The sequence below is a fragment of the Lissotriton helveticus genome, chromosome 1_1, assembly GCF_964261635.1.
Source record: "Lissotriton helveticus chromosome 1_1, aLisHel1.1, whole genome shotgun sequence".
Classification (NCBI taxonomy): Eukaryota; Metazoa; Chordata; class Amphibia; order Caudata; family Salamandridae; genus Lissotriton; species Lissotriton helveticus.
Genome location: NC_136057.1, coordinates 328,681,574 through 328,700,416, shown reverse-complemented (window position 1 = coordinate 328,700,416; position 18,843 = coordinate 328,681,574). Strand labels below are relative to the sequence as shown.

At 44.2% G+C, this 18,843-nt stretch overlaps 1 protein-coding gene across 12 annotated transcripts in view; it reads right to left on the bottom strand.

Moving 5' to 3' along the window:
• LOC144804990 (V-type proton ATPase 116 kDa subunit a 4-like) overlaps window positions 1–18,843 on the bottom strand; it is a 6,844,636-nt gene that overhangs the window by 6,685,086 nt on the left and 140,707 nt on the right. For 8 of the 12 annotated variants that reach the window (XM_078671938.1, XM_078672103.1, XM_078672267.1 and 5 more), the window contains exon 3: window positions 12,888–12,924. The exons of the other annotated variants lie outside the window; for them this stretch is intronic. The gene's annotated coding sequence lies outside the window, so the exon portion shown is untranslated. The remainder of the gene's footprint in view (window positions 1–12,887; window positions 12,925–18,843) is intronic. 12 annotated transcript variants of the gene reach the window in all.

Genomic DNA, 18,843 nt, shown 5'->3' with positions numbered 1-18,843 from the left:
GTTGAAGCTGTCATGGATGTCGGTGATCTTGTGGTGAAAGAAGGTGGCCAGGGAGTCGCACAGGTCTTGTGATGGTGGGATGTCGTTGGTGTTGGAGCTGGGGTTGGAGAGCTCTTTCACGATGCTGAAGAGCTCTTTGGTGTTGTGTGCGTTGTTGTCTACGCGGTCCTTGAAGGCGGTCCTCTTGGCGGCCCTGATGAGTTGGTGGTGTCTGCGGGTGGCGCTCTTGTGGGCTGTGTGGCTGTCTGGTGTTCGGTCGTGGAGCCATTTCTTCTCCAGCTTCCGACAGGTGCGCTTGGAGATCTGGAGGTCTTCAGTGAACCAGGCAGATTTTTTGTTGGTGTGGTTGGTTGTGGAGGTCTTGAGAGGGGCGAGAGTATTGGCGCAGTCGTTGATCCACTGCTTGAGGTTGGTTGCGGCAGCATCTGGGGTCGGTCCAGTGGGGTTCGGTGGTGTGGTTGAAGGAGACGTGGGGGCTTGTGGAGAAGATGGGGTCCAGCGTGTGTCCGGCAGCGGATGTGGGTGTCATCACGAGCTGTTTGAGTCCGAGGTTGGCGAGGTTGTCAATCAGGGCGGTGGAGTTGGCGTCGTTGTTGTCGAGGTGGAAGTTCAGGTCCCCGAGGAGGATGTAGTCCGTGGAGGCGAGGGCGTGGGTGCTGATGAGGTCGGCGATGGTGTCGCTGAACTGTGGTCGTGGTCCCGGAGATCTGTAGACGAGTGTTCCTCTGAGGGTGGTGTTGGGGTCGGTGTGGATCTGGAAGTGCCTGTGCTTGGCGGTGGTGAGGGTATCATCGGTGTTGGTCGAGACTCTGAGGGTGTCCTTGTGGATGATGGCGATTCCCCCTCCAGGTCCGTTGGTGCGGTTTCTGCGGGAGATCTTGTAGCCCTGTGGGATGGCTATGGCAATGTCTGGTGCTGAGGTGGCGTTCAGCCATGTCTCCATCAGGAAGGCGAAGTCGGGGGCGGTAGAGTCTAGGAGGTCCCAGAGCTCGATGGCGTTTTTGCGAGTGGAGGGAGTGTTGAGGAGGATGAATCGAAGGTGGTTGGGTTCTCTGGTTGGTGGTTTGGTGGCTGGATGCTGGTGAATCTGCAGTTCCGTCAGGCGAAGGGGCCCTTGGGTGCGCTTCGGGGTGGCCCGGTAGCAGGGGTGGTCTCGTCCGGTGTGGAGTGCGTGGAGGGTGCTGGAGTCGTAGTGCAGTCTGGCGTTGCAGGGGGCACGGGGTCCATCGGTCCTGGTGCTGGGCGTGGTCCATGCGCGGACGGGCGCAGACTGGCTTGCCTTTGGCGTGCCAGCGGCGCACCCACTGCGCGTGTCCGCTGCGCTTCCGCACGGCGACCTCCATTAGAGGCGAAGTAGGAGGGAGGAGCAGCTGGGAGGCAGGAGCGGGGTGGCCAATGGGCGAGGGACAAAAAAGGCAAAAGGGGGCGGGGCTGCAGGGGAGCAGCGGCGGGGGGCACAGAGGACAGTGGCGCTAAAAGGAACACCTAGGAACAGACAGTAAAAAGAATAAGTACAAATAGACAGGATGGGGAAAAACAAGAATAAAGGAACAGACAGTAAAAAATTAAAAAGTACAAAACGACAAGATGGGGAAAAAACCAGGGGCACGAACCCTCGTCAGCGGCAGCAGCAGGAGAAGACACGGGCCCTCAGGAGGAGCAGTGTGGCGTGGGTAGTGACCCGAGGTCAGGTCACCCACGCCATATCTACGTGACTGCAATCCAATGAAGCACAGGCGGAGCCTTGCCTCCTAAGTTACCTGCTGGCAAGTGGGGACTCTGGCGGAGACAGGGAATAGACCGCGGGACCGTGTGCATTGCCATAGGGCGGGACACAGAGGCACTACGGGGAGGATGATGATCGGCGAACCCCTGTCCAGGTGAGGAGGGGGTCGGAGATTTGATAAGCACTTTTGCCACATACGAACATCTTGGACACAGCTGGGGCATCGGAGCTGATGCCATTACCCCAACAGACTGTTGCGAGGGCGCCATTTTGAGGAAAGTAGAGGCGAGATGAGCACTTGAGCTCCCTGCGCGCTGCCTCTCAGTGGGACAGACAGGGCAGCAGACTTCTGAGAGAGACGTCGTGGGGAGTGGAGCTGCATTGCTGGGTCGCCTCACCAGGAGTGTGAATGGGCTTGCTTCTGGAAGAGGGAGAGGGGGGCTAGCATGTAAACTGGCATTTTAAGTATTTGACTGCTGCGGTGCTGCTACGGTGGTGGTCAGGGACACAGAGCACCAGTGTGTACGAGGATTACACTGCAGTTCTCTACGGTGCTTGGGGGCCCCAACTCTTTCTATCTTGCAGCCTAGAGGATAAATAAGCGCAGTAAGGTGCTGTGCGCTGAGAAGCATTCCTAGGCCCGACAGAAGCGCCTCCACAACTGGTTACGGTCACGAGCGCTGTGACCTGTGCTGCTAGAAGCCGAGCGTTGCACAGACACAAATAAAACTGATTGTGCCCCCCCGCCAGCGAGACAGCATGGGGAAACCAGATACTCGACAGACGAAGCTGAACTTTGAAGCTGCGAAGAAGGGGACCCACGTTGGACAAGAGGATCGTGACCTGGATGGAGGAGGGGGAGCTCAAAGCGCCACCACGATGCAAGTCGCTGATATGCAGAGCATCCTACAGGAAGTTAGGCAAGGGTTTGCCACCATTGTGGATAAGGTAGATTTCATGTCCTCTCGTATGGATGCCATAGCGCACAAGTTTGAAGGGCATGAGGACCCAATGAAGGAAACTGAGATGCGCATTTCGGATGCAGAAAACTTGACGGCTAGGAATACTACACAGATCGACCACATGGATAAACTGCTCAAAATAATCGCAGCGAAGAATGAGGATTTGGAGGCGCCCAGTAGGCGCAATAATATTCGCGTGATTGGAATTCCAGAGTCAACCAACACGGGGCGAATGGAGGACTATGTTGAAACAATGCTGGTGACGGCGATAGGAGCTGAAGCGTTTTCAAATCAATTTATAGTAGAACAGGCCCATAGATCCCTTGGCCCGCGACCACCCTCAGGAAGCACTCCACGTCCCATAATCGCGAGGCTTCTGAACTATAGAGATCGCTATGTGGCCCTGCGCGCAGCAAGAATCAGGCAGACACTGTCCTACGAAGGGAACACTTACTATATATCCGGATTTCTCGCCCGTGGTGCAAGAGGAACGCCGTACATTTTTAGATGTTAAGAGTAAGTTGAGGAAGGCGCACCAGGGAAAGTAGAGATTTTTCACCAAGCTGCAACAGGTGGAGGAGTTCCTCAAACACATCAAGCGCACAAATCTAACTGACGGCGGCAGGGCGACGTTGCAGCCGTCCGGGCTGGCGGAAGCTGAGGACGATTCGCAATGAAGGTGTTCTTCACTGCCACTATCTAGTAACAAGAAGACTTTGGGAATACAGTAGGTTTTGAAGCAGGGCTCAAGTGTAGGGAGGCGCAAAAGCAGTTTTACAGAATGTCCATTAAGCGATACCTACTAACGCTGGGCGCCCTCTACCCCCCAGAGTCTGGGCGTTCCAACATCGGAGAGCTCTAGGGGTGCGGAGGTTCCGTGTGGCCACCTAGACATGACCCCCGAAGGGTATCCCCCCAAGATTTTTCTATGCATGTTGTTTGCAGAGATAACAGGGATGGTTCTGTTTTTTGTTGGTTTTGAGGGAGGAGAGGGCAGGGGACTAGTACTGGCAAGTTGGGGCTGCCTCAGTGGGAGGAGGGGGGACGGGTTGGGGTATGTTTTGAATGGTGTAAAAGGAATACGCGACAGGAATGTTTTATTGATGTTGTAATGGTAGCAGAGGATGAGACAATGGCAGAGCATCATGTGCGTATCTTAGCATTGTTAGACGATAGAGCATACTGGAGGGGCTGCATTCACTGGCTCACATGTTGGATGATAGCAAGGGTAGGTGAGTATGACTAATGTGGAAATTGAAGCATTGAATTTCATGACGTGGAATGTCCGTGGGCTGAGAGACCCTAGAAAAAAGAGGCAAATGTTGGCATACTTAGGCATCATACACATATAGCCATGCTACAAGAAACACACTTTCCACCTCAAAGGCCAAATGTCTTCGCAAGTAAATGGGCAGAGCATAGGGTATTTTCTTCCTATTCCTCCTATGCAAGGGGAACTGCTAGCCTTATAAGAAAAAATATGCCATTCCATCTAGCGGGTACCATGGTAGACTCACAAGGTCGCTACTGTTTAGCCTGGTCAGAATTCAGGTAGTCTGTGATTGAAAAAACTAGTTGTCTATCATCCGCGTATGACACGACGGAGATACCAAATTCTTGAATAATCAGGGCTAGTGGACTAAGGTAAATGTTAAAAAGGGTAGGGCCCTGGGATGAGCCCTGAGGCACTCCCCAGGGTGCTGGGAAGGGATCAGACTTGAACCCACCCTCCACACATTGGAAGGACCTGTCGCTCAAAAAGGAAGCCACCCATTCTTTTGCTATCCCTTTTATGCCCACCTCTTCCATTTTCTGGGTTAGCACTGCGTGGTCAACAGTATCGAAGGCGCCGCTAAGATAGAGGAGCACCACAGCGGCCATTTTTCCCTGATCTAAAATGGCTTTGAGTTTTTCAGTGACCACTATCAGTGCTGACTCGGTGCTATGCTTGGGTCTAAACCCCATTTGTGTTTGATGGATGATTTTATTATTTTCAAGGAAAGTGGAGACTGCGGAGTTCACGTGTTTTTCTGTCATTGTGCCCACTATTGGTAGGAGAGATATTGGACGATAATTAGATAGTTCAGCTGGGTCCAGCTGTGGCTTTTTCAGCCGGGGTTTGATGATGCATGTTTCCATTCCTTTGGAACCATGCCCTGTTCAAACGATACAGTTGAGTAGTGACGGATTCCCCACCTTGGGCGAGAATGTTGGGAGGCGCTGGGTCTGAGGGAGAGCCTGATTTAATTTTTTTTACTAGCGCGGATACCTGATCTGATTTGGGGGGGGGGATAGTCAGGAGGACTGGTCCGACCCACAAAACTAAGGTCTGAGATTCGGATGATAGAGGGGGGAGGTTTCCTAATGGCCTGGGGATTTGGGCTGGAAGGAATTATATATAGTCTCAATTTTGTTTTGAAAGAAGTTTGCCAACCCGTTGCACCTCCAGCTAGTGAGGGTTTTTACAAAGACATGAGTCCCTTGCTCACTGCACCATCAGGATTCAAGCAAGCGGGGCCGAAGACGGCTGCAATGCCAGAAACCGGTCCCCGGAAGCTTGTTTCCTTTCCAGTAAAGAATTGGCTTGGTAGTTTGGTGTGCCCTGTTCCCATGATGCACTGGGCCAGGGTCAGACTAATTTGCATGTAGCCAGGTTATGAACTGGGATGGTGCAGTGAGCTAAAAAACGGTGATGGATCAAGCCCTGATCTTTTGACTGGGTATGAGTGTTCTGTTTAATTCAGATGCTCTGTCCATCACCACCCCCTTTTCTGAATCCTTCCGTAAAGGAGCTTGTTGCAGAGAAAGATAATCTGAAGCCACAAGCTTCGGAGTTGTTGATATTAAGGTGAGATATTGTGCATTCAAGTTGTGCCTGGTGTATAATAGCCAGTCCTCCTCCCATCGCTCCTGCCCTATCGAGGCGGGCAATTTTATAGCCAGGGGGTAATGCTTCTACAATATCTGGGGCTGAGCTATCTCTAGGCCACCTTTCAGTAATGAAGAGAGCCTCTAGGCGCTCTTCTTCCAGTAGTAGCTTGATTTCCTGCGCACGCTTGGGTAGAGATCTGCTGTTATCTAATCCCATTTTGACTATTTTCCATTTGGTTGTTTCTGCGTCTGTTTCAAGCCTAGTATAGTTCCTAGTATCTCCCTTGAACCCACATACCAGACAGTGCAGCACTTGTTCTATATTTAACAAGTGCTGGCACTGCTGGAAGACAGTATCCTTTCCCTTCAGAAGCTCGCAGACGGTGTTTCAGGAAGAACTGCGAGATGAAGTTTGTGATTTTTTTTAACGCAATAAAGAGACGGGGGACAATGTGGAAACTATTTGGGAGGCTTTCAAGGTAACACTTTGCGGATTTTGCATCTCAAAAGGGGTCGGGGGTACTTAAAGACATAACCAATACACTGAGTAAACTGAAGCTAAAGCTCAAAGCGCTGGAGGCTGACTGGCTTCTGACCCGAGGCCCGCTACTCAAATCCAGTTTCGGGACGCGCTTACAGAGTATATGGACACAGCGCAGAGGGAAACACGATTTAGGAATAAATTCTGGGTGGCTCGAAGTTACGTTGAGGGGGAGAGACCTTGCAAGGCTTTGGCATGCATAGTCTTAGAGGACTAAGACAAGGATGCAGAAAGCAAGAAAGGCTCTGGCGCGCTAATCTGGACTCCACTGAGAATAAACAACGACATAAACATCTGCTGAAAGAATATAAAAGGGCCATTATCGAGGAAAAAAAGTCCTATTTTCTCAACTTGACCAGCTCCCTGAGTTCCCCATGGGAGCTTTTTAAGATCATTGACTCCCTTTCGGTCACTCCGAAGGTGGATTCCATAGTTGAATCCCAGGAGCTTTACAATAAGATTTCTACTTTCTTCCACATGAAAATTGCCGATATATACAGCTCCTTGGATACCCTCAATCAGGGGCTTAACCCGGGGTCTGATCCTCCCCTTTCCCCTTCACCCACCAGTGTAGCACTGACTTCTGTTGAGCTTGGGCCCAGCCTTCTCACCTTCCCTCTTCTTACATTTGAAGAATCAAATCGCCTTCTTGACAGGATTAAATCAGGGTCTCCTTTGGACCCCTGTCCTTTGAAAATCTTGAAGAGCTGTAGGGAGGTGATTTTGCCCCCTCTTCTAGAGGTGCTTAACCTTGCCATTACGGAGGGGTTTTTCCCCTTCTTTGGAAATTAGCTATGGTTAAGCCTCTCTTGAAGAAAGCCTCATTGGACCCTGGGGTTATGAAAAACTTCCGACCCATTTCCTTGCTTCCTGCTCCTGCCAAAATACTTGAAGTCCACCTTAATCAACATTTTACCACCTTTTTGGACTACTCGAACCTCTTGGCTATTTCACAGCACGGCTTTCGGAGAGCCCACAGCACCGAATCAGCCCCGACTGTGGTGATTAATAACATCCGTTCGAAGGTAGACAGGGGTCAGATCACCCTGTTGGTATTACTTGATCTGACAGCGGCCTTCGACACCCTGTCCCCCTCCACCCTTCCACTCCTGTGCAATGTGGGGTCCCCCAGGGATCTTCTCTAAGTCCCACTCTTTTTAATATCTATGTGGCCCCACTTGCTAAGGTAGTGAGATCCTATGGATTTGAGGTGTTGTCTTATGCCGACGACACCCAAATCATGGTCTCCCTTACCCAGTCAGTGAAAGATTCTGCCCTCAATTTTAAAACCTGTATGGAGGAAGTTTCCCGCTGGATGGTGCAAAACTTCTTAAAACTTAATGGAAAAAAGACCGAGGTCTTGATTTTTGGCGGTGGCCATGATACTTGGTCTAAAGATTGGTGGCCGGACTCCCTGGGGGATTGCCCTCTTCCATCCCACTCGGCCAGGAACCTTGGGGTCCTGATCAACACTTCCTCTCATTTGACCTTCAGGTTAGCAGGACCGTATCCACATGCTGTGGGATCATTAGGATCCTTAGAAAGATAGGTTCATATCTCTCCTTTGATGCAAGGAAGCAGGCGACGATATCCTTAGTATCATCAAGACTGGACTACTGTAATGCACTATACGTGGGCATGAATAAGAGCTCTGTCCATCGGTTACAGATGGTCCAGAATGCGGCAGCCAGGTTGGTGCTCAATCTTCCCAGGCTCTCCTCAGTTACCCTGGCTAGGAAACACCTTCACTGGCTGCCCATTTAGGCAAGGATCTCGTTTAAGCTTCTCTGCCTAGCCCATGTGGCCATTTATGGCTCGGGGTCAGAGGGTACCAGGTCCCTTCTTGTTCCTTACCTCCCAACCAGAGTTCTTCGATCCTCCACCAAAAAACTCCTCCGAGTGCCTAGATTTGCCAAGGCCAGATGGGGAGGAAAGCTTTTTCCTTTCTGGCTCCTAAGCATTGGAACTCCCTTCCCCTCGATCTGATGGCACAACCATCTCTGGCTTTATTTCGCAAGGATTTAAAATCCTGGTTGTTCCGTGAGGTCTACCACTAAGCCATGCACCCGGTAACCTTGAGACTTGCTGTTTTTATTTATGGCTTTGCCTTGCGCCTTGATGCCCTTGATTCATTCATTCATAGTCAGACAACCTCGCTACGCTGGGTATGTATTGGAGATTGAGGATCTGGATGGGATGGTTTACCATGATACAGCCAACATATTAAATGTCTTCACGCAGCATTATCACCGCCAATATACCACACAACGGAGGGATGCTTTAGATCTAGACAGCTTTTTGGGAGATGTGGCGTTAGGCTGGCTAAGCGACGTACAACGAACTTTCTTATGTGCTCCATTTGAATTAAACAAGGTCAAGGAGGCAATTATGGGTATGCAGTCGGGTAAGGCCACAGGGACGGACGGAATTCCGGTGGAATTCTATAAAACATACATAGACTCCCATTCTTCGGGAAGTATATGAAGAATCACTTGAGGTGGGGTCTTTGCCGGCATCCATGAGGGAGGCACTCATAATTTCATTACTGAAGCCAGAAAAATCTCCCAGGCGCTGAGACTCCTATAGGCCGCTTTGTCTACTTAATTGCGACGCCAAAATCTTAGCAAATTCATTGCCAACGGACTGAGCCTGTTGTTGGAACATCTGATTCTGCCTGACCAGTCGGGATTTGTACCCGGGAGGGCCACTCCCACAACTTGAGGACACTTTTTGCTATATTAAATAATGTTTCACCAGACCTGCCAATGGCAGCAGTTTTTTTTGATGCCACAAATGCTTTTGATTAAATAGAATAGGATTACATATTTGGGGTGATGCTGCGGATGGGGTTCCCGCCCCTCTTCCGCTTGGATCAAACTATTATACCAGTCGCCAGTAGCCAAAGTTCTTGTTTATGGGCATACATCCCAGACGTTCCAAATTACTAGAGGTACTCGGCAGGGGTGCCCATTATGCCACTTGCTTTTTGCCATTGCGGTTGAACCACTGGCGGAAAAACTACGGCAGCACCATAAAGAGAAGGCGCTTCGTTGTAACATGCGGCAAATACTTATATTGTTATATGCAGATGATATTACCCTGTACGTACGTGATCCTCAGCAGAATATAAATCCATTACTCAGAGAATTTATAGTTTTTGGGAAACTATCAGAGATACAGATAAACTGGGGGAAATCAAGCGTTTTCCCATTAACAACTGCGACAACCCGATTCCCGCTGGATTACCCTTTGGAGTGGTGCAATGAGGAATTGCGGTACCTGGGAATACGCGTCACTAAGGATAGAGAGGAACTCATGAGGTTGAACTATGGCAATGCTATAACTCGAATAGCGGACAATGTTACCCACTGGATCGCGTTGCCTCTATCCATGGCGGGAAGAGCACCCTTAATTAAAATGGTGATACTCCCCCAATTGCTTTATCTCTTCTTAAATATTCCGTACTGCCCTGGGACTTTCTTTTTTAAGACTTTACGGGCGGAGATTACGAGACTGGTATGGGGGAGCAAGCAGCCGAGGCTGCAATGGAATATACTTATCAGGCCATATTTACAGGGTGGATTCGGGATCCCAAACTTTGAACTCTACTACAATAGCGCACAGGCCCACTATGCTTGGTTCTGGGTGGCACAGCCGCGGTATGCCCCACAGGTCGCAGCAGAGCATTGGCTAGCCCATCCCATCACAATTGATGGAATGCTGCATGAACCGGTTAGCTCTAGAGATAAAATTCCGACAACCCTAACATGTACTACGCTGGCGTGGCATCGCGTAGGACGCATGCTGAACACTACTTTTTTATATTGATCATTATTGCCCCTTACTTATCACCCAGACATGCCCCTTCTTCAGGAAGTACTCTTTCATAAATGTAAAGAACGTCACCACATACGCACTTGGGGTGACCTGTATCAGGAAGGCCTTTTTCGCACAGCTGAACACATGTGGCAGGGGCGGCAACACACTCCACTTTTTCTCTACATTCGTCTTAGACAGGGGATACGGTCTCTTACCCCGGAATATCCGGATGAGCCAGAGACTCTGGCGCCACATCGGATAAACGCCTTGTCTCCCTGGTATATAGGACAGTGCATACACAGAGGGAACTGACAGATACGACGTCCCATGCTCGCTGGAGTGAGGAAATGGGGTATGCCTTAACAGATGAACAGTGGGAGTTCTGCTGCTCACAAACAGAGCGAGTATCAGCCAGCAGCAGGCTCCGCATCATACACTATAAATTCCTACATAGAATATACTACACCCCTGTAAGGCTGCACAAGTACCACTTACGAGACTCTGATAGATGTGATAGGTGTAGGGCCCCTGGGGCGGGGTTTTTGCATCGAGCCTGGGAGTGCCCTGGGGTGAAGGACTATTGGGAGCAAGTGTTTGCGGCTCTGACAGAGATGGTCAATACACGATTTGAGCCCACCCCACTTATGGCCCTGCTTGGCTATGTTAGACCACCACAGGCAGCGCATCACAAATACTTCGCTCTTGCGCTACTCATGGCTAAGAGGCTGGTGGCCTGCCGTTGGGGAAGAGGACGGGTGCCCAAATTTAAGGAGTGGATTGATGACTTAGTTCATTGCCAAGAGAGACTAGCCACATATGCAGAGCTGCTGCCGTGCGCATCGCGACCCAGGGACATCTGGGCCCCGCTGACATGTTTCCTGTTAGCTCACCCACGGGACTTGTAACACATTAAAGTAGAAAATACTAGACATGGCACTACTCTGCAAACCACATATTAGCACAGGATATTCTGTTGAGAAAGCAGGCTTGGAGAGGGAAATGATGGGCTAGCTGAGATCACTGGAAACGAGGGATATGTAAGTCACAAAGCCTCATGTACGATTGCCTTTTGGTCACGTACCTACATGTTGGGGCACGCTGCTCAGTAATATTTGCACCCTAAAACTATGTATCTTCATTGAATGTAGTCATGAATAGATTGCATCATAATATGTAGGCACTGATGTATCTGCTACTGGTTGTATGTATATGAAAATACAATAAAAGAAGTTAAAAAAACAAATATGGTTGGAAAAGCAAAAAATTCTGAAGCTTTGTCTTCATATAAACCTCTAGGTGTGTTATGTTCAGCAGGTGCTAAACATAATACATTGGGACTATCAGCTGTGATTGTTTCAATTATTAATAAAGTATCTAAAATTCCTGCTTGTATGTTGTCTGAGGAGCTTGTGGAATAATGATCTTCAGATGTTTCACTGCAATAGTTTATCTCTTGTGGTATATATTCCCAAACTGGATTAACAGTGACTCCATATTCTTTAAACATGTCACTGTTTGTTGCTAGCCATGGTGCTGCTTTTTTGACTACATTTGGTATAACATTTTCAAAATGAGTAAATGATTTGAAAGCTAACTTTCTTTTTAGTTTGATTGGAATTGTCATTTCATCATAGATTTGCCTTGGTAACATTGTGACTGTTGCCATAACATCTGCAGGTACATTACCAACAGCCCCTGATCATGACTTTTGATAGCCACGAGGTAATGTTCTAATTTGCACAAAAGACATTTGTGGAGAAACTAATCTTTCTTCTAAATTATGCAATTGTAATTGCATTGGTATATGTTCAAATGTCATACCATTTATATATGAGCATGGTGGTATTTTATCTTTGCTAATATGTCTATAGCAAGTGCTACATATATAGTTTGTTTTATTTAGACTGTTACATTGGATAAATCTTGGATTTTCAGCAATACTGTTAGTATATTTTAGTGATTGATTATGCCATAATTGGTTGCAAATAGTACAAATGTATTATGGTCCATACAAACCTTCTTTATGGAAAACACTTATGATTTCCATGATAACTATATTAGTTTCTATATCTATACTATTGTTTACTTCATTGTGTCTTTTGTGTTGTATACATTGCTTTTTGCTTAATGGTATTTTTTCATTTACAGTAGTTTTGCATGCCCTTTATTGTTGGTTTAAGCATCTATTACTGTCTACACTATTAATTGTAGTGGCAAGAATTTTTGTTGGTTGTGTAGGCATTGTACTTGATGGTTTGCTTAAGGTGTGAATGCTGTTAGTGCTAGGGTTGCAGTACTTATTTGCCAACTATTAGTAAAAGGCATGGTAATATCAGGTATTATGTCTATAGCCTTTTATGTTTTATGGACATATAGTGCTTTGGTCCCTTTTACTTGTACTACTTTTTTGTTTTCTTTAACTGAATATTGGAGGTTTTTTCAATAGCAATGCATGTTTCATTATGGTGAAGCCTTCCTTTGTTATCTCGGCTATGCGAATCCAAGAAAGTATGCTTCTTGATTTTTAAAAGTGCAATGACATATGCATTCATACAGAGGAAATTGCCAGTATAACAATGTATACATATATTTACTGCATTTTGGATATCTGGGTAGGAAGGAGTCATACAATATAGTACATCATCATAATAAGGTTCTTTTTAGTGATAGAGAGTATATGTAATTATTATGCTCTATGTATTTAGGCAAGCCATCAGGATGCATAAATATTTCATTATTAATAGAATGCATTTCAGCATTTAAAGCATCTCCGAACTCCATAATAAATTGTGAATGCCCTTGGTGATGCCTAGCTTGTAGTATTCTATCCATATTACATGTAATTGCTTCTATGTGTTAAGTATTATATTATATACTTCTTGAAATGGCTAATTGCTTGCTAACAGTTTCTTGTACTGTATATACAGGTGATATCTAGTGTTAAGTAATTTCTACAAACATTTCTTACCTTTTTTGTATTTCGTTGCCTTGATTAGTAAAGTAATCTGTATGAAAGTAGACAAAAAAGTGATATATATATATAAACTGTTAATTTGTTAGTTAAATTAATTAATGTTAAACTGTAACTATTGTACGTAAACGCAGTAATTGTACAAAAGAAAAAGCGTGTTCAGTGACTTGTTTTGTGGAATAGATAGCAGTACTTTGTCTTATTATTACTTTTTGGACTGTGCTCACTGCAATGTGGGTAGTGGTAGGTTGCAACTTACAAAGTGGCTTAGAGTTATTTAGAGTGCACATAGGAAAGCTTTAAGGGACTTGGAACCTGTGAGGAGAGGTCTGAATTTTGGCTAGTAGCTGTTGATGTGATACTTTGCTGGCCTGGGGGTGTTTGCATGGTCGTGAAGGCTGGAGAGTTGTTTTATTTGTGTAGATTTTTTAAGGAGACAGACAGGCTTAATTTACAGTTTGCACTTCTGCAAGTAAAAGCTTTGAAAAGTGAAATTGTACAATAATGGTTTAATAATACTTTACTGTATCTAGCAGTAAAAAAAAGCAAAGTGCTTAGGCTGTAATAAACACTATGTAAACAGGTCACAGAAGCAATTTGTGACGTTAATTATTATTGTTGGTTCGTAGGAAATGGGGGAAGGTATGGGGGCTAGTTTTATTGGCTTTCGAAAAACAAATGGTAACTGGGGTGCAGTGTTTTACTGTACTAGTTTTAGTACAGAGCAAAGGAGAAAATTTGAGGGCAAAGTGAATTATTACTAGTAATGACTGGAATAAAGTAGTGTTGGAACATGAAATTTCACAATTCAATCTGTTAAATGGAAGCAATCATGGGCACTGCAAAGTATAAGTTTAAAAACTTATAGTTTATTAAATTAAACACGAGAAGATTTTATACAGGATACATATTGAAGTTATGTATTTCAAGGTCCTCGTATGTGATAATTTAAGAAAAAGGAGGAAAAGTGAAATGAAACATTTGCTAGAATCACATAATTTGGTTAAGTTGAGAACTCATGATTAGTCCTAAGCTTTTGGTTTCACATTGTGCAATTCAGGAACTAGATGTATATGTTTTGCTTCCCCTACAACCACCTTACTGCCAAACTCCGAACATGAACCAGCTGGCATCCAGGTAGCCATTGGTCACATCACAGGCCAAACTTGTGGCCCTTGGATGTACCCATGCATTAGAATATGACATACTGCACAATAGGTGACCAACTAAGAACAACAAAAGGCACAATGACTATGGGGACAAGCGTATGAGCCAGAGAGGGTAAACTAGACATACACTCTAGTGCTCTACAGTAATTTGTAAAATGCGAAACCCCAAGTCCCACACAATCACATAATCAGATTTAAGAACAGCAACAACTATGCATACATGGAGAAAAGATTACTAATGACGAGAAACAATATACCTATTTTCAAACCCTTTAAGTAGTTAGATGTTTGTCTGTTACAACTGTTCACTTTACTCTATCAAAACAAGCAGTGTACTAAGAGTGTCAAAGAAAATGCAAATGTAATGTGTTTTGTTTAGAATATGTCATAAGAACAACTAAGATCTTACTAGTGTAAGGAATGTAAAATAAATGTAATAAATTAATGTTTTATATTGGAATAATAAAACAAGCTGAAACTGGGTAATCATGCAAAAAATTTTTGCATATCTAATTTGTGTTACGTCTTAACACCTTCAATTATGGATACAAAATGATTATAGAATTAGGTATGTGGTGTATTTGCTCCTGTAAATTGATTGGTCAGAAATCTCCTATTAGATGCTGGTATGTAGATATGCTGTGAAGAGGCAGATGCAGGGGTATTCAGAAAACATTTGCATCTAGGTGACCTCTCTTTAAACAGTTGACAGTTTATGTCTATAAAGGGCAAGAATACAACAGAAGTGGAGACCAGAAATGTGGGCAGAGCACAGAAAAAGGATTTCCTATTGGGCAATATATTTTCTGAGAAATTATATTTTCTTCTTGAACACAAATTAGCAAACACATCCTCCTATGACATCTGTACATGTGAACATTATTATGTAATTGCATTTCCACATGCATAGAGGTCATGTATTTCAGTTCTCTAGTAATCAGGAAGAGACGGCTTCTCAGGAGTACTTGGTAGAATTATTTTCAAATACTATGAAAGTCAGAAATGTATTCTAAAGTTTATCACAGACCTATGCAAGTAAATGTGTGGCTTTTATTTTGGGGGTTATGTGGATCGGCTTATCAAGAGTATTTGAGCTAAGAGTAAAAAGGAAACTTGCATACTGGATAGGCTTCCGTTTAATCTGTTGCTAAAAAAGTATATTTTAGTTTTCTTAGGTTTGTAAACACTGGAAACATTTTCTACTTCTGAAAGGAACAGTTGAAAGAAGGAAACCATGTAGTTTTGTCTTTTCAAATTCCTATTTTGCACTAGAGATGCTACATCCCATTGTTTTGTGCTAACTTGTGTTTTATGCTTGTCCTTGCACTGTATACAGTAAAGAACATGGATTAGAGAGCAAAAGTTTGTAAATAAAATAGACTTTACTTTATGTGTGGTAGTATGCTAATAGTAAATGGAAAGTATAATGAATTAAATGTGTTTCTTTTTTTTAACACTGTGTATTTAATATATTGCGAATGTGATGCTATTTGATTTTATTATGTGCGTGGAGTTTGTTGAAACTGCTAATGACAATTCTATTTTTTCTGTCCTAGCCTCCTGACTGGACTTGACAAGTGACGCAGCGCAAAGAAGCATTGATGGAAGCTAAAGGTAAGTTTTGTCCATATAAAATTTTCCAGTTTGTGCTATTTTTTTGTTTTGCTATATAAAATGTAAAAAGAATTTGAGTATTGTTTTGTTCTAACTTTCGTTTTATGCTTCTTGTTGCTGTTTACAAGAGTAAAGAAAATGGAGCAGCGAGCGACGGCAAAGGTAAGCTTTAAAAAAATCTTTACTTTACTTTATGTGTGGTAATCTGTTAATAGTAAATAAATGGTATAATTAATAAGCGTGTTATATATTTTTTAATACTGTGTATTTAATATGTTGCAAATGTGATGCTTTTTGTTTTTAATACACGCGTGTAGTTTGTTGAAAGTGATAATGAGAATTGTATTTTTTCTGTTCTAGCCTCCCGACTGGACAGTCCTGCTCCAACGAAGAAGAGGCACGTACATCAGATATGTAGGTATAAGGCTTATTTATTCAAAGTCAGGTCTCCCACGACCCCGCAATGACAGAGAGACGCGTTTCGCCTGCGCAGCATGCATGTTGATTTGTATATATTAGGGAATGCACTGCTATTTGTGAAGCTTATTACTAAAAACATTTGTTTAGATGTTGTTTGATAGAAGGTTTTCTAGAACACAAACAGTAACTATGCACTATAGCTGGTTAAAGGAAGTGACATTAACTATTGAAACAGAAGGAGTATTGAGCTAGAAGCCATATTGTTATGAATGGTAATTGGAAGGATGTTTGCACTAACTAGGCAAACGATAAGCATGATAAGTTTGAAGAATTGAATTACTGTGTGTCTGCATTATAATATGTGGCAGTAGGAATGCATATTTAGGCTAGACCTTTATAATGTGGTAACTGGATGCTAATTTTAAGTGCTACATCTATACATTGTAAAGAATGTATTTGGTATGTTGTTTAGTGTGTTATGAGTAGGCAATGCTGTGTGTTTTGTACTTTATAATGTGCCCATTACTGAGTTTTTGTGCTTAAATGAATGCGGAGTTGTAGTGAGTGGCTATGCAAATTATGAATGTTCACAGTAAAGATTATGTCTTCTTTACTGCAAAAGTGATAGGTAGCTGCAACGTTTTTTTTTACATTTAGTATAATTGTGTCCACAATCTCAGTAAACACTTATTGCACAGAGCAAGTACTTTATTACTATCAAATGCAATGAGATGCTAATGTGTTTGTTATATCTACATGTGTTTTGTATGGTATGTTGCATGTTAGTTATTGTACTTTAAGTAAGGTACTGTCATTCATTTTTAAATTTCTAGTAGGGGTTGTGTAGTATTTTTTAGTATTTGTACAGTACTAAAGCTGTAGTGTATGTGTGTCGATTTCGTAATGACTAGACATATTGTGATTTTATTTAGATTTGCAAAGTAGTATAGTGTGCATGTGTAAAAGTGAAGTACTTTATATGGTAGATTTATTTGCAAGCATTGTTATACTAGGTGATTGCTAACTGCTGTTATGAAATAGTGGGTTTTTAGCTAGCAGGTAGTGAAGTACCTTAACTTGTTTGAAGAGTCGCATTAAATATTTATAGTAAAGGAGTAGCATGTATGGAGGATAGCAGAGCTGTTGCCAAGTAGACGATTACCCTTAGGGGTTGCATGTATATATATAACAGAAGTAGTGCTGAGTTCACCATTACCCTTAGAGGTGGCATGTATGGGGCATAGCAGAGCTAGTGTCCAGTAGACCATTACACTTCGAGGTGGCATGTATGGGGAATAGCAGAGATGGTAGCAAGTAGGGGATTGCCTTTAGAGGTGGCATGTATGGGGCATAGCTGGGGGGACCTTCAGTAGCCTGTCTGTGTGTATTTGTTTGCTTCTTTTTTTAGAGTGTGTCTGTGTTTGTGTCTTTTTGTTTGTAGCTGCTCCTTTATTTATAGGGTGTACACAGATATAGAGAAGCAGCTACAAACCAAGAGACGCACTCTGAAAAAAGAAACATACATGCAAGGAACTGAAGGTGATGAGTGCAAGTGGTTCTGAGTAGTCCATTACCTTGGGAGGTGGCATGTATGGGGCATTGCAGACGTGTTGTTGAGTAGACCATTACCCTTAGAGGTGGCATGTATGGGGCATAGCTGGGGGGACCTTGAGTAGACTGTGTGTTTTTATATGTCTGCCTCTGTAGTTTCTTTTTCAGAGTGTGTGTCTGCGTTTGTGTCTTTTTCTTTGTAGGTGCTCCTCTATATATAGGTTGTACCCACATATAGAGGAGCAGCTACAAACTAAGAGACACAAAGACAGAGGCACACTTTAAAAAAGAAACATACATGCAGAGAACTAAAGCTGATGAGTGTAGGTGGTGCCAAGTAGACCATCACCCTTAGAGGTGGCATGTATGGAGCATAGGTAAGGAGCACCTTAAGTAGCCTGTGTGTTTGTATATGTCTGCCTCTGTGTATGTTTTTTTTTCAGAGTGTGTGTCTGTCTTTCTGTGTCTTGATTTGTAGCTGCCCCTCTATATGTGAGTACATTTGGTGCCTGGCTATACGCTTCTCTTTACTCAGTGGCAGATACACAGAACAACATGCAAATACAGACATAATGTAGCCCATTTAAGAACAAACATAACCAAAAGTAACATTTGCATGCTTATTGTGCGCTCACATAGTTCCTTACACCACTATTCTTTTCATTGTGCAATAATAACAATTGCAAAAAAACACATAGTATTTCACATAAAAAGTGCTCCCACGTCTCCGTTAGTAGCAGCACGCCGCGTCCTGTAGCAAGAACGGGAAGACCCAATGATGAACCATGACGTCAAATGAGTATTTGGTGTGTGAGGGGTATCCTACAAACACACAGTGTCTTATTGAACATTGCACTTCTGTGTCTGCCTCTGAGTAAGTTTATTTTTCAGAGTCTATGTTTGTGTCTGCACCTCTATATGTGGATACGTTTTGTGCCTAAGTATACATCCTTGTTTTTGTGTGTGTGTGTTTCCATATACATTTCTGTAGGTGTCTCTGTCCGTGTGTGCATCTATTTCTTCGAGTATACATCACTGGGAGGGCATTGTGAACACATGGCAGGGGATGGGGCGCTGTTTGGAAGGGGGTATTCAAAACAGAGGATGCAAGTAGAGCTAAAGGTGATCAGTACACGTGGTGCCAAGTAGACCATTACCCTTAGAAGTAGCATGTATGGAGAATAGCAGAGCTGTTGCGA